The 17,392-nt window shown below is 32.6% G+C and overlaps 1 protein-coding gene across 2 annotated transcripts in view; it reads right to left on the reverse strand.

Annotated features, from left to right (window-relative positions):
- Positions 1–16,981, reverse strand: part of LOC145268748 (solute carrier family 52, riboflavin transporter, member 3-A-like) — a 70,985-nt gene extending 54,004 nt beyond the window's left edge. Inside the window, exon 1 of one of the 2 annotated variants that reach the window (XM_080124343.1) lies at positions 16,868–16,981. The gene's annotated coding sequence lies outside the window, so the exon portion shown is untranslated. The other variant, XM_080124340.1, reaches the window with a different exon arrangement.
- Between the last annotated feature and the right edge of the window lie 411 nt (positions 16,982–17,392).

Raw genomic sequence — 17,392 nt, forward strand, 5'->3', positions numbered from 1 at the left:
AAATTTTTGTTTCAGCTGAGATATGTTGATCTAAATTTAAAAGTTCAAAACTGCAAAAACATTCTTGCCAACCTGATACTTATTTTTGTTTTAGCAATTGAAGTTCTGATCAGGCTTCAGGAGTTCAAACATCAAGCTCTGACTCACAGGATTCTAAAATATCCGACTCACTGATTATTTTAAAGTCTTTTAAAACAATTTGCTGATTCTTCAGAGATATTCATAAACAACTTCCTTGAAGATAGGTATATTTGCTGATGACACCACAGTTTATAACAGACAAAAGGAAAACAAATGTGCACATGTCTAAGGCAATGAAAATAACTTCCAGTCTGTAGTCAAATGGGGCTGTAAATGGATGGTAGCATTTAATGCTACTAAGACTAAACTTCTTTCCTTTAATAATTACAAGAAACCTTCTCAACCACTGATTTCCATGACAAATAACATTCTACCCAAAAGTTAATCATTGACACTCCTTGGCTTAACATTCACAAGCAACATGAATTGGAACAAATATATTGAAGACATTGCAAAGACTGCTGCAAAGAAGGTGGGCTCCCTCTACTGTGCTTGAAAATTATTTACACCTTACAGCATTCTGTATCTTTAAAAAAGTTACCATTTGCCCATGCATGGAGTTTTGTTGCCACATCTAGGCTGGTGCATCTACCGTTAGACTCTCCCTCTAAGACAGGGTCTAAAAAAAAAAAAAAAAACGCCAACCCAAATCCCGCACGATTCACAAAGCTCTAATGACCGTCCCATTGCTGCAATGTTTCATCCCTCATCCTTTTTTGCAAGTATTTTTATAGAATGTGCTCAGATGAACTCATAGCACTTATGTCCCACTCCCCGAATGTAAATAACCTGACAAGCAGCAAAGTTCCACCTCTTCACTGTAGCAATTCCTAGATATTGGAAAGCCTTCTACTCTAATAGTTTCTTCCCTCAGACTGCTGGACTTTGGAATCCCCCGCCCCATCTTCTGCTTCCCTGACTGTACTGACATGCAGAAATTTAAATGCAATGTGAACAGACATTTAACTGCTCAACTCCCTACATAATGTCATTGTATGTATGGTGAATAAGATTTTAAAAATATATATATATATATATATATATATAAGTCAGAATTTATTTAAAGTATATATTTTAAGTCAGAATTCAACTCCTTCCAAAACTGATGACTCTGCATGCCTGGTTCCGAGCATTTATTGCTTTAAGCTCATTCTTTCTATACAACAAAACGTGTTGCGATTTGTTGCAGCAATATTCACCTGACTCTCCCAATATTTTATGGACAACAAGATACCACAAATCTTTAATCCCGATAAAAATGAAATCATTATCTTGCAATCAATACTGATTATATTCTTAAGTATAGGCATGAAAGAATAATTTGCAGAGAAAACATTTTACAAGTCATCTTACATTTTGGATTATGCAAACTATTATTCTTGTTTTGGTTATTATAGTCACAACGTGTTTGTCAATGTGACCTCTGACCTTCTTTATTTTTCTTTTTAACTTGAGAATCTTGTAGTCAAACTCTGAAACCTTATGGAATTTTCAACAAATCCTTTATGTACTATTCAGCTAAATCTTTTTTTAATCAGGTATCCATCAATGGAAGATTGTGGCCAAAGGTTAATTATATTGAGGAAATGAAATAGTTTATCATGTTACTAAATATTAGTTTTCGATACTAAATCTGTAACTAGCAGCCACTCAAACTCAACCCTACTCAGTGTGAATATACTGGTTCTGTATCTCCATCTCAACTGAGGGTGAATCCCCTTGTTGCAGTAACAGTTTGCCATTTCATTTGTTTATATTATAAAAAATTACAAAATTCAAAAACACATCTTTTTTCAAAAGTGTAGACATTAAGTCACACCCACAAAACACTTTGGAAAATTACTCAATGAAAAAATACAAAATCTTCTGTCAGTTCTGAAAATGCATGCGTTTCTTCTTTCTACACTCTTTTATCATGCTGAGTCAAATACCAGTATCTAAATGTTGATCAAAAACTATGTAAATGCAATCAATTAGCATCCAAGATATATTTTACTGCAATAAATTTAGCCATTAATTAATTATAGTCATTTGTTTGTGACTCAGGCATTCTGCTATGCTTTCTACAAAATGAATATAGCGAACTTTGACCAAAATATTTGCTTTAGCCATGAGTGTCAGGAGGCCAGCAGACCTTCTGTGTGAATGACATTCATGAGAACAGTATTCCGAATAAAAATATGAATCATTCTCATCTCAAAACTTCGGAAACATAATTTTGTTCAATTGATAATTATATTTGAAAATAAAAAATAATATTTCAATTAAAAAAAAATCAAATTAAAATACAAAACAGAAAAGTAAAAACACTCCAGGGTAACACTGGGTGAAGACAGTATTTTATAAAATCATATATACTTTATTTACGAGAACAAACTTTTTAAAAATCAAATTATAAAAATTAAAATTAGGAAATTAAATACTGGAAAATGCATTTCTGTTTCTTTGTCAACTATTTTAATCTTTTGTTAAAATAGTTTTAAAAAAAATGAATTAGTGTGTAACCTTTCGAAATTTTAAGAATTTGGAAACATTTAAACTGTGGAATAAAAAGTGGCCTCAAAATTTAGTAAATGCTTATTATTGAAAATTTGGAACGCCTTTTACACCCATTTCTTCTTCTATTCATTTTATATAACTTTTTCCTTCTTCACTGTTCAGATGCTTTCTGGTACTACACAAGCTTGCTAAAGTTTATACGGTTCAGCAAGTCAGTCATCCCACGATTCCACTCTCAGTGGTATTGCCTAATCACTTACGTTTTTCTCTGATGGACAATCTTCCTGCAATTTAAGACATCCATGCTTCTGCAATGGTTTATTCAGAAGTATGAAAACTCCACGTGACCATACCAGCATAACCGATTTGTCTTTAGAGCCACCTTTATGTTAGGAAAATGTTGTGCTTTCAGCAAATCCTCCAACGATGTGTTGGGTTTGGTCAGATTTCACATTACAAGGTCATTTAATAATGAATCTGTCATTGTTCTACAGTTGGACAAGAGAAGGATGGGTGAGGGTCCAAACATGATGCTTCTGAAACAGTTGCTGTACAACTTATTAATCATTTTATAATAGGGATTAAAACATTACCTTAACAATTAGACTTTTAACAATTTAGTTGAATCAATAATTTATAACTAAACGATGCTGTAATAATTGAATTTAAATCTAAAAAATGAAAAACCCTTAAGGGGAAACGCTGGGTGGAAACATCTAGTACATAATAAAATGCTGAAATATAAAACCTATTTTCTTTAATCGTGAAAGTTCCGCAATCCTTGTTTGTGCGATTTGAGCTAATGTCATTTTATTATGTATAATATAAATGGCAGTTGTCTGTCTGTATGCTTGCAAAAAGTAAAAATAATGACAAAAGAAAAACCCACCAAAGTTGGTATCTTTTTGTTTGGTTTTACCCCAAACGAATAACATGTAAAATTAAGAAAAAAATATTCATTCTTTGAGGGAGGGGAAACAGAGAAAAAGAAGAGATAGAAATTTGTTACCTTTACTCCTAGCAACGTTGGGTCACCTTGATAGTGTTTAATAAATGAACACATGTAAAAAACGTGTTCACTCATTTATGAAACAAATGGGCGAAACTTTAAAAGTGGCTAAAATAAGGAAACAAACAGAAAAAGGGAGGAGATAAAATTTCATCAGCCAATCAGGAAGAATTCAAAACCGGACGCTAAACCTCTCAGCAATTCTGTAAAGTGCAGCATACATTAAAAGAATGAGTGAATATTCTTGTGTTAGTAGATGTAGAACAGTTGAGATAGAAGGTTCAGTTTACAGAAGAAGACCAGAGAAAACATGGAAGTGATAGAAATGGACCTAAAAGAAAGAGGGATGAATAAAGACATGGTCAGAGATAAGTTAGTTTAAAAGTCCATTTCTAAATGCAGTCCAACATATGCCAGCATGTAAAAGCGATGATGATGATGAATTTTTTTTTTTTTTTTTTTTTTTTTTTACATAGGAATCACCACTTACCAAGGCCCAGAGGCCACTCGACGATAAGGGTTAATGGGTATACATTAGTCAATGTGATTATAGCATAGTAAACATAAGCAGTGGAAATTTTGTGAATTGGATTACTTAGGGGGACGGTTCATCAAGAACTTGTTTATGTTGGACTTGAAGATAATGAGATTGTAGTCAGCTGGAAAGCAGGCAAATGGAAGAGAGTTCCACAGGCGTGCAGTTCTAAGAAAGAAACTTTGTTCATGGAATCTATATCTAGGTTTAGGCACAGATAAAGAGTTAGGTAAATTATTGATAGTGGTTGCAGGGAAGAGAGAAGGGCACTAAGCTACGAAGTCTATTTTGAACTCTGTCAAGGCAGGATAAGTTGCTTCTAACAGCTCCTGCCCAGGCGTGGCAACAGTACTCCATCATTGGCCGTACTTGACTTTCATATAGGTAGAGAATTGCATCAGGAGCGAGATATCTACTGGAGTAGGAGAAGGATCCTACCATTTTTCCAGCGACCTTGGCAACAGATTTGATATATGTGTTCCATTTCAGATCAGGAGTAAAGGTCAAGCTCAGAAGCTTGTCAAAACATGAAGCCTCAAGACGAGAGCCATTCATTTCAATTGATGCCAGATGGGGATCAGAGCGGTGATGATGTAAAGATAGGAGCTTAGTTTTAGATGCATTAAAAATAATCAGCCACTGCTTTCCCCATTGTACCACGTGCTCAAGATCAGAGGAGAGAGAGTCAGAGAGAACTTGGTCATTTACAGTCTTTGATGTGTTACCATAGATGGTAGTGTCATCAGCATGAATGTCAATGAATGATCTTAAATTACTTCACTATATCTTGAGTAGCACTCGGTCGGTATAGTTAATTTAATGGGATAATATATGAAAATTATTCCCATCATTCTGTTTTATTAGGGTGTTTGGAAAATAAGGACAGATTTTGAAAACAGAGATTTATTTATTGAGACCGTGCTCTCCTTACAAATTTCCTTCAGATGGTTGGACACCATTGAAATACTGACATTAAGTGCTTTAGAATATTCAATACTTTGACGTGCGTTCAACGATTGCTTTTAAAGATTCATGCTAAGAACACATGGCCTTTTTCTATCTTCTTCATCTTTAAGACATTACCACTACAGAAATTCTAAAAATTAAAAACTAAAATAACTTCACTGTTTCGCAGGCAATACAGATACAGTTGGTTGAAATATGTTTCATTTCATTAAACTGCATGAAAAGATGAAAATAGAAAAGTTTTATTGTCAGCTTTGTTTTCCATTCATAAAATTAACTTCACCATTTCAAACACTGGTGATGGAGGACCCCCGACAAAGCTATTAAAAAAATTACAATCCATTTTTTTTAAAGATCATTCGACCATGTACCAACATAACTTACACGTGGATGTTTTGTTTTGACAGAGCTCCTCCCCCTCCAAGTTTTACTGTTTTATTTGTGTTTTGTGAGATTTGTTTCGTTACTTTTTATAAAAAGATTTTCTGAATAGAAAAATGATAAACCTGTGAACAATAGAGATAGAGTGCAAAATTGTTGTTAAACTTTCATAGCTGAATATCACAATGACTAACAATTGTTCCATTTGTTAATGAGAAAATATAAAATATATCCTATATAATAAAGGACAGTATTTATTATATACTAGCAGGATCTGTGGAAATTCCACAAGGGACTCATTCATATGTAATATATTGATGTTGGCATTCTGTATATGCTCAGCATAAATGGAGACACTCTGATATTATTGTAGCTCTTTTGTTAAAACTGCAAAAGTATTTATCTAAGCTAGCAGGGACGCCTGGTGTAGTCCAGCCATAAAGTACACTTAAATATGATATTTTAATTCTTGCAGATTTCGTATATATTATTATAGAATGTTCTATTGACTTTTATATATTATGAAGTTACGATTTCAAAAATAAAAAAAATATCTATATGACTTGTGTGCATCAGCTTAAAGCAAAACCAAAACTTATGAAAAAAAAATGTATATTAATATAAAACTGGAGTTCCTTCAGCTATAATCGAAACTGAAACCAAAACTTATGAAGAATTCTTGGTAAAATTATTTATTACCAGAAGGAAGTCCATAACAAAAATAACAGTGACTAGGATGTAATTCTATTAATATATAGATAATATTTACTTCCAGGTTAGATACAAAGTCAGATGTGATTTTGAGAAACCAATACAAAAAGTGCCCCAGTATTCCCCGGTAGGGGCACCTTAAGCGATTAGCTGGAGGTGGACCTCCAGTTTGACAGCAATAAAGCCACTGTCAGACTAATTTTTATCATAATTCTATGATGCACACACATATATATGTATATATATATATATATATATATTAGTGGCCTGGTAAGGCCACAGAGGAGACAACAGAAGCAGCCTGCAGGACACTATATATACAAATGTAAGAAAATTTATTCATATTTTATTGGTTTGAAAATATAGGTTCTTTTTTACCAATTATCATAAAATGTTTACTATAGAATAGTATTATAATTTTCAAAAAGCCTGCAAACTTTCATGTAGTTTAGCTAGTCAGTCAGACAGGTCACCTTTTTTGGCAATTTTATAAGTTCCAAATCTCAGTGACTATTGATCAGAATTCAACAAATGAAGGCTCGTTGGAAAGATAATGACTTGAATTGTGCATTGGGCTATGTGACATTTGCCCTTCAGGTTTCACATTAAGAGGATCATCCAAAGCCTATTCTTGTCACTTTTTACAGCCATAAAATGTTTCAATCATAGTCATTTGTTTTCCTAGTTTTGCATATGAATTACAAAATATCTGATATTTCCACAAAACCTCTAGCCTTGATGGAGAGGAGACTAAAACTTGCTGCTATGGTTTCAAATTCTCTAAAATAATAGCAATAGTTTTCATACATAAAGTAAATTTCACAAGTGTATAAATATTATTCGATACTGCAGATATTCATAATCCTACCCTATTTCCAAAAGGGGAGAGAAATAACACATGAGAAATATTTTGAATCAAGTCTCACCTTGCTGTTATTTGAGATCATTTGAAACCATAACAGCAAGTTTTAGTCTCCCCTCCATCAAAGCTAAAGGTTTTGGGGAAATTAATTATATATATATATATATATATATATATATATATATATATATATATATATATATATCGTCAAGGGTGTGAGTTCCATTATAGAATGATTGATTTGATTTGAATAAAATATGTATCAGGTGCGCTTGAAATCCAAATCACAATGTAATATTACGAAAATAAACATTGAAACTTCCTTATGTATACTCAATGAGAAAAACAGAAATTTTCTTAAAAAGAAGCATGACCCTGTAATGTTGAAAATGAAGCACATAGAATTCATATTGTGTGTATACATTAGGTTGCCATTTTAATTTTATGAAAAAAAGCTCTGCATATCAACTATCTTTATATGGGTTTGAATTATATATGTTTCTATTTGGTTTTAAGCTACTAAAAAAATTATGTAAAATAAATTTATTCAATTTTAAACAAGTAATTACTATATATTGTATGTTAACTGGGGGTTTCAATCTACAAGAGATTTAAGTTATAGGAACAAAATTAATCTATACTCCTATAAATTTGTTTTTTTTGTGTATTGATATTGATATTAAAATACCTTTTTTCTATTTATTTAAAAAGAAAATAAACTTTGTTTTATATTAGCAGTTCAGCCGGGCTTTGCTCGGACCCTATGTACTGTTCATAACTTGCTCTATGTGTGAATACACTTTATGTAAGATTTCAAGAGTTTAGACCAAAATTTGTTCAAGTAATTTCATACAGACCGCAGAGATCAATTTTTTAAACTTTGACCCCAATTTTAACTCCTTAACATTTATTATTTTGGTCTCAAATTAAAATACAATGTTTTACCCATGTCTACATCTAAAATTTCAAGTGTTTAGACCCAAAATTGGCAGAGAATTTGGTAGAATCTGCAAAGGTCATCTGTTTCAACTTTCACCTTTTGGCAGCCAAATTTTTTCCCCAAAAATGATTTAAATGCTTGTCATATGTTTGAATACCCGTTATGTATAAATTTCAAATGTTTAGACCCAAAATTGGCCGAGTAGTTTGCTAGATACTGCAAAGATAAAATCTTTTGAATTTTGACCCCTTAGCAGCTCAAATTTTCGACCCGAAACCGATTAAAAAGCTTGCCCTATCTCTGAATACCCTTTATGTAAAATTTTAAATGTTTAGACCAGAAATTGGTTGAGTAATTTGGTAGAGACCGCAGAGACCAAATTATTTTTAACTTTGACCCCAATTTTGATCCCTTAACATTTATTGTTTTGGGCTCAAATCAAATTAAAAAGTTTGATCCATGATCAAGTAACTTACAGTTAAAATTTCAAGTGTTTAGACCCAAAATTGGCGGAGGAGTTTGGTAGAGTTTTCAAAGGTCAAATCGTTGAACTTTGACAGCCAAATTTCTGACTGAACACCGATTAAAAAGATTTTCCCAAATCTCAATATTCCTTATGTCAAATCTCGAATCTGTAGATTGAAAATTGACAGAGTTATTTGGTAGGGAAACACACACACACATTTTCACTTTTATAGATATATAGATGGATCGTGGAATTGCATGCATCTGCAAAAGATCTAGCAAATTTGCATATTCTTTTAAACATTCATTTTAATTGATTCCTTATTAGTTTTTTTGTTTTCTTATGGGATGATCATCTTTAGTTAACTATTAAGTGTAATTATATTCATGCAGATATTCTACATGATTTATACTTGCATAATATTTGCTTAAAAAGCTTATAATCAACACAAACCTCTTTCTATATATATTTATGTATGTATAGATATTTTTTGTTTAAAAATTTTGCCTATCAAACTCCTGTCAGTTCTTGGTCAACAGACATGAAAATTAATATATAGAGTATTCTAACTCATGTGAAACTTTATATTTGGATTTTATCCAGGGAAAACTGGTGCAAAAGTGTGAAAATTAAAGAATTGGAATTTGCCAGGTGAAGTTCAAACGATGGCATTACGAATATGCATGTGTAACGTAATAGGTATTGGTTCATGTTTTAATTTTTAGCCTTGCAGCAAATATGTCTTCATAGCTCAGGCATTAACGTCCAAGGAAAAAGTAAATCGTAAGCGAAACGTTTTGGTTTCAATTCTCGGTGGTGGCGTAGGAGTCATTTTTTTTTTTAACTTTCTAAATCATTACTATATATTGGGTCCAATATAATATAATAATAAATACAAAATCTGCATTAATCAAAAGATCATATTTAAACCTATTTTACAACTTTGCAATGTTGGGCAGCCTGCTAACGTATTTCATATTTTGGGGTGACCATCTTGTTTTTTAGATGTATTGACAAACTGTTGATTTTCTTTTTTGGCTATAGGCTTCAAAAAGAATATACTTAAGAAACTTAAGAATATCTAAATTAATGAATTATTGATTTATTTATTTACAGACTTATTCTCATCTTTCAACAAGCGAAATCGAAGATGCATCACTGTACAACTCATGCTCTCTACTGATCCAAGACAACAGGATCATTGCTATACCATCGTCAACATGCAAATCCAGACAGCTCAATTTTTTAGGGCATACCTAGGGTGATGAAAACAAAGTTTCCAGCAATGGTTATGATTTTTGGTGTAGTTTCAAGTGAGGGCCACACCATGCTACCTCACATCTTCAAAGTTGGCTTGAAAGTCAACACTAAAGTATACCTGGATGTGCTGAAGGGCGTGATGATCCCTAGCAGACCCTAGTTGTGGCAGCAGGACTCGGTGCCGGCCCACAAGTCAAAAGAGACCAAAGTGTGGCTTCAGAAAGAGTACTACAACTTTGTACCCTTCTCTCACTTGCCCCTATCCTCCCTCTACCTGAACCTGCTGGACTACTTTGTTTGGTCATACATCGAGAACATCACCAACATGACCTCCCATAACATCAAAACCAGCCGCTATCCACTATTTGCCGAGTATTTGCTAAGTTCCTGCCAGCGCTTGTGGAAAAGGCATGCTCCTAGTTCCGAACCCATATCAGAGCAGTGATTAAGGCTGAAGGCAGCTAATTAAGTTACTGGAATTGATTTTTACATTAAAAGTTTTAAAATAAAGCTGTAGTGTTGTTTTCTTTAGGGCGACAATTTTATTTACAACTTTTTGAGAGATTCTTGGGACTCCAAAGGAGAGAATGTCATGGCACTATCTTTGCATCTTACATACAAAAAACACTATCTTTGTAACCTTACATACAAAAAACACTATCTTTGTAACCCTACATACAAAAAACACTATCTTTGTAACCCTACATACAAAAAACACTATCTTTGTAACCCTACATACAAAAAACACTATCTTTGTAACCCTACATACAAAAAATACTATCTTTGTAACCTTATATACAAAAAAAAAAAAAAAAAAACAGTGCAAAAGAATTTTTGAGCAATTATTATTATAGAAAACAAACCGAAAAAGGGTAAACAAACAAATAAATGCCACCAAACGCAAGATAAGTAAATCTTCTCCCTCCGCGAATAAATTTTCTCGAACTTCAGACCCTACTGCGCTATTTGCACACACACACACACACATTGTTTATATTTATATACTAGCAGGGAAACCTGGCATTACCAGGGATGAATGATCATCAATGAATGTTTAGCACTCGTATATTTTTATTGTTATCAAAATCAGTATAATCGTCCATTTTTCAATCAAATTGATTGATTGCCTGCTCTAATTGGGGATCCATTGCAGTGCACCGGGAGGAAGCTCCGCATGCCTGCTCACAGTGACTTAGTTCACAACACATTGCGATCTACATTGCACTGTAGAGAACCTACTGTTGATTTTATAAAAAAATTTGATATATCACTAGCAAGGCTACTTGCTCGAGACCATATAAAATTAAATAGAAGTGAAATAATGTAAGATCTTAATTTTAAACTTCTTCCCCCCCCCATCCATCCGTCTCTATATCTTTCTCTCGCCTCCTTTTATCATCCTTCCCCGTAACTCTCTCATTATCTTTCGCCTAACTCATTCCTCCCTCTTGTTTTACTTTGCTGACAAAATGTCATTCACCATTCCAGCAGCCTCATCACTTTTATAGTTCCTTGACCTTTTGGTAACAACCAAAATGTAGTATCTCTGTATATATTTACGATTTAAAAATCTTTTTCCAAATTTGTGTTTAATTTAAGTAGGACAGCCTCTGGAATGAATGTGGTATTGTGGTGACAGATAGTTGTAGTTAAGAGTAGGATAGACAATTTTAAGTATTTGTGATCAAAGATAATCAACGACACCCATTATTCCCACACTTTTGATTGGCTTTGTGCCAAATTTGTTCAATTTGTAATTTTTTATATTTTGTGCATTCAAAGTGTAGCATTCTAGCGACCTAATGATTTTATGATTTCTTGGCCTTTTGGCTAAGATCAAAGTGTAGTATAAAAAAAAAATCAATTCGTGAATCTTAGCCAGGACGAACCCTGGAGTGAATATCATATCATAATGATTGAAAACTCTAGTAAGAAATAGTGTGGACTATTCAAAAGGTAGAGTGCTGACAAGGATAACTATAAACCCATCTCCCCAAAATCTGAATGGTCTTGTGTTTAATTTTTCTTTTTAGAATTTTCGTAAATTAAGAATGAATATGAAAAAAAAAAAAAAAACGATCACTACTCAACCCTCTCGTGAGCACAGAACAGGCATTACATAATTACAATTACCGAAAAATTAATTAAGTAATTATGTAATATCTGTTCTGAAAACAGATATTATGTAATCACAACTGAAAAATAAGAGCCATGCCTAGGAGGATAGATATAGGACAAAAAAAAAAAATGGACATTATTTCAGCCCCTCCCCACTAACACCCCAAAATAAGACTTTGGTAATCCATGGGAGTAAAGTTTGATGACCACAGAACAGATATTACATAATAACAACTACTGAAAAAGATGATGATCATGCCTAGGAGGATAGACATAGAACAAAAAAACGGACATTATTTCAGCCCCTCCCCACTAACACCCCAAAATAAGACTTTGGTAATCCATGGGAGTAAAGTTTGATGACCACAGAACAGATATTACATAATAACAACTACTGAAAAAGATGATGATCATGCCTAGGATAGACATAGAACAAAAAAACGGACATTATTTCAGCCCCTCCCCTACTACCACCCCAAAATTAGAAAAATTTTGATAGATTTTTAAAGTGAAAAAAATTGAAAAAAAATAACTCGTAAAATTCAATTGATTTCATTACGTAAAAAAAATGGCGGCATGAACGCGCGCAGGCACTTTGTAAACACTGTTTTTTAAACAATAAAAAATAATATTTCTATTATTTTTTAAACTACTTTAATAGTTTATTTTGGAAGTATATTCCATAAAGAAAATGAACAACCCACTTTAAAAGGAGAAATTACAAGTTTTTTTATATTTTATTTGCAGTTTTGTGTTGGGGGTGTCAAAAATTCCCCCAAAATTCTGACACACCTAATCCATGGGAGTAAAGTTTGATGACCACAGAAGTAGAACAGATATTACGTAATAACAACTACTGAAAAAGATGATGATCATGCCTAGGAGGATAGACATAGGACAAAAAAAAAACGGACATTATTACAGCCCCTCCCCTACTACCACCCCTAAATAAGTCTTTGGTAATATATGGGTAATAGTGTCAGAAAACGGCATTAAAAATGCGTGATAAAAAATTAATTCGACCTCCTATCTTTCAAAGCTTATAACTACTTGAAAAATGTAATTCAAACCCTAATTTTTTTTTTTTCAATTAAAGGAGCAAAGATCAAATTAAAAAAAAAAAATAACAGGTTTAATAGCAAATTATCCAATATTTGTTTTTTAAATCGGTTTTCTTTAAAAGATTTAAAGAAAATCAGCGTATTTTAACTTACTTCGATAAAATATATGTATATATAAATTCCAAAAAATCACTTACCTATAAAAAAAAATACTATTCAATGAGTACTTCCATTCTTCATTGTTAAGAATTTATCCATATTTATATTTTATATTCCATGTCCTTTTTAAATAAAATACTTTTTTAAGCTAGTATTAAAAAATACCGTGACATGAGATATTGTGAGAAATTCCATATACAACCGCTATCTTTCTTGTTTAGGCCGGCCACAGTTCTAGTAGCCGGTCAGTGATTGGTTAATTTTGAATGAGTCAACTAAATTGCTTGGCGCCCTGTTTTGTATCGTGCTTTTAATTTTCAGTCTAACAGAAATCCGGTATTGGGATAGACTCAATACAGCGGCTCCCTCTCGAGGGAGCCAAGACAATTGCTTCATGAACACCAAACAGTTGGTGAACAAAGGACACATCTCTACAAGCAGAGACAACTTATATTGCTGTATTTATCCTAATTGAGGATGACATTCAACTGTTCTGCATGTTTATTTACCAAATACTGGATCTTATCTCATTTCCTCTTGAGTCACAAGGGGCTCACATTATGCCTAATTATAGGCGCCATCATTCCCATCGAGTTTACCATGAACATTCATGGATCCTTACAAAAGAACAATGAACTAACATTCCGACAATAGGAATTCGAACTAAAGGCTCCATGCGTGTGGGGGCAAATCGGGCCACCATTTTGAAAAAGGACTATACCAGAACCAAAGAACTTTCATTGCTGTTTTTTGTGAATAAATTTTGAGTTTAAAGGTATGGCTTTTGTTTGTGGAATTCATTTGCTTCTGCAGGGAGGAAATTGAGACATGTGAGAAAGAAATTTCTCCCAATATTTCACAACTGGAATAAAGGGAGACAAACGCTGCCTTTCTTCCAGTTTAGAACTTCGGTGGCCTTAAGCGCCAGAATTAATCCCCATTTCTATTGCTGGCTGTAAACAAAATTTAGTAAATATGGCCCACCATAGGTAAAAAATAGTCCCAATTTCACTTACCAATTTTCGCCGATAAAAAAAAAACCCGTCGATACTTTTTTTTTTTTTTATTCTCTTAAAGAAATACGTTTTTGATTTAATATATTTTATTTATTCTTTATGGAGTGAATTTTTTTTTTTTAATATCTATAAAAAAAAAAAAAAAAAAAACATTGAATGAAATAGAAATAATTGTCGTAATTAAACGAAACTTTCTGTGCAATATAACAAGGTTTCACTTTAAAAAAAATTCAACGTGGTTTAAAAAAAAAAGGCTTTAAACTTTGGACTTTACAGGTAAATTTGTAAATAATTGTTCTTTTTTGTTTGTTTGTTTTGAATTAACTTATTTTATTTATTGATCTTTTATCTTCAATTTGTGATATATAAATTTGAGGTGAGAAAATTAATTATTTTCATTTTAATAGACATTTCAAAATGGAGGGGGCGAATTAAAAAAAAAACCTTGTCTAGAATATTATATTCGGTTTATTGGAAAGAGTATAAAATTTCACATTGAACCTGAAAATGTCGTAAAAATTTAACCATTAGAAAACTTTTGATAGATTTTTAAAGTGAAAAAAATTGAAAAAAAAATAACTCGTAAAATTCAATTGATTTCATTATGTAAAAAAAAAAAAATGGCGGCATGAACGCGCGCAGGCACTTTGTTAACACTGTTTTTTAAACAATAAAAAATAATATTTCTATTATTTCTTAAACGACTTTAATAATTTATTTTGGAAGTATATTCCATAAAGAAAATAAACAACCCACTTTAAAAAGAGGAATTACAAGTTTTTTATATTTTATTCGCAGTTTTGTGTTGGGGGTGTCAAAAATTCCCTCAAAATTCTGACACACCTAATCCATGGGAGTAAAGTTTGATGACCACAGAAGTAGAACAGATATTACGTAATAACAACTACTGAAAAAGATAATGATCATGCCTAGGAGGATAGACATAGGACAAAAAAAAAAAAAAAACGGACATTATTACAGCCCCTCCCCCACTACCACCCCAAAATAAGACTTTGGTAATCCATGGGAGTAAAGTTTGATGACACAGTAGTACTGTGGCACAGTACAGAACAGATATTACGTAACAACAACTACTGAAAAAGAAGATGATCATGCCTAGAAGGATAGACATAGGACAAGAAAACGGACATTAATAATTCACCCTTTCTCACCTTTAAACAGAAACATTCATTTCGAACTCGCCCCTGTCATAGAACCTACTGTTGATTTTATATGTCGAGCCAGCGAGCCTTTCGGTTTTTGTAACAAAACTTATCAATTGCTTAAAGGTGTGTAAGGTGCTAACTTTGGCCAAAATCACCGGTTCCTTCTTTTATCTTGATTATCGATATTTACGAAGACATTTCAATACAAAACCTATTTAAGAACATTGACAGGCACATAATGTGCCTTCGTGTGAGATTTCATAAAAATCGGCTCAGCCGTTTTCAAGTCTATAGGGAACACACACAATGTTGAAATTCCCATGACTATTATATCGACGACTTTCGTGTTTGACAAAAAATAAATGGTATTTTTTTAATTTGAACCATATTGTTTTTAACTCTAAGTTTTGTTTAATTTAGTAAAGTTGGTTTAGATCAGTTCAAATTTTGTAGAAGCACCAGAAATAAAATCTCTGCGTTTGCGTCCGCGTCACTAACAAAAGGTAACATTTTAGATTACCACTCGCGGCTAAATATCCCCTCCAAAACAAATAAAATAAGTTACCCTGAAGAGCTTGGGGAAAAAATAAATAAATAAAAATATTTTGAATTTAGAGTGAGGGACCAGTTTCGCATACAATTTTAACAGCTAAATAATAATAATAATAATAATAATAATACAATCCAACAATGAAAATAAAAATGTAAAAAACAGTTCGGTTCAAATTCTGTAGAAGTACCAAAAATATAAATACAAAAAAAAAAAAAAAAGGTACAAATGCAGAGTAGTAATCAAAGAAGTTAACGGAGATTCCCAAATTTCGCCGACACATCCATTAACATACAGAGGATCAATTGCAGAGACAAATATTTGAAAACCCCGATCTTTCCGGCACTTCCACTTTCGCAGATTTTCCATTTGTACCTTTTTTTTCTTTTTTGTCACGCACCTTCATTTTTTTGCAACAAAATCGCTTCATACTACTTTGCCTTTCTCTAATATTTCGTATGGCCAGTTCGAACCAAGTACTGAACTCTACCACTAAGTCCAGGTGGCAACAGACACCCCTACCCCCAAAATAGAAAAAGAAAACAATCGTGCGAAAATGTAATGTTCTACCTGTATTTTGTTAAATTTTCGATTTTGGAGCGACTATCGAAGTTCTAAACGGCTGTGAGGAGACTTAGTTTTCATTTCTGTGATATTCGTGCTGACCCGTTATCGTATTTTGCCGCGCTACTATTGGCAGCCATGGTGGTCGATCTATACAAGCACCCTTTAAAAATGGCAAAGGAGGAAGTCGTAATTTTTATTATTTGTACTGTTTGGTGATAATGATTTGTTTGAACAAAAATGGGACAAATCCGTCAACACTAAAACCCTGGGAGGTTTTAATTATCGATAGAAGAAGTATCGACAATAATAAAAAAAAAAAAAGTATTTTTATATTTGTGGCGATTGTTAAATTTGAGTTATAAATAAATTGATTACTTACATTGCTTCATGAAGGTTAATAATAAAAACATCTTATTGCCTGGGAAATGTGGAAAAGTTGGAATTGTAAAAACACATTGTAAGAGACAGAAGGTCATTTGAGGGTTAACACCGGCGGTGCTACTCGCTTTAAGTTCCTTACCTGGTTATTAGGCATTTGTTTGGCTGGACATCGAACGAGTTACTTCCTCCCTCGTTAACAAATTTGTAAATGAGCACACTCAACTAAACGACCACTACCATCATAAAAAATGAGATCTTTTAAACCAACACATTTCATGTGAAAACAGTACGTACTTACGTGTCATGTCAAAATTTTTTTACAAAGGAGTTACGGAAGTTCTACACTATCAGAACGAAATTTCGGAAATCGTAAAACTGAATTTCACATAAAAACAATCTACATATTCCTCGTATTTTTAAGATGATTATATCCAAAAATTACGAAAATCTATGTGGTAGAAAATTAATTATTAAAGAAAATAAACAATAGAATTTGAAGAAAACGGTCGTATTTGCTTATGTAAGACACGGGAATGTTCAAAAAGGAGGTAATTTTCCGTCTCGATTTTAACAAGATGGCCGCAATTTTTCACCTGCTAACACGATTAAAGTTGTTTTTTGTTTTGTTTTTAATAATTTCGACTACATGCTTACATTGTAATTT

The sequence above is a fragment of the Euprymna scolopes genome, chromosome 44 (assembly GCF_053919585.1).
Source record: "Euprymna scolopes isolate OS-2025 chromosome 44, ASM5391958v1, whole genome shotgun sequence".
Taxonomy (NCBI): domain Eukaryota; kingdom Metazoa; phylum Mollusca; class Cephalopoda; order Sepiida; family Sepiolidae; genus Euprymna; species Euprymna scolopes.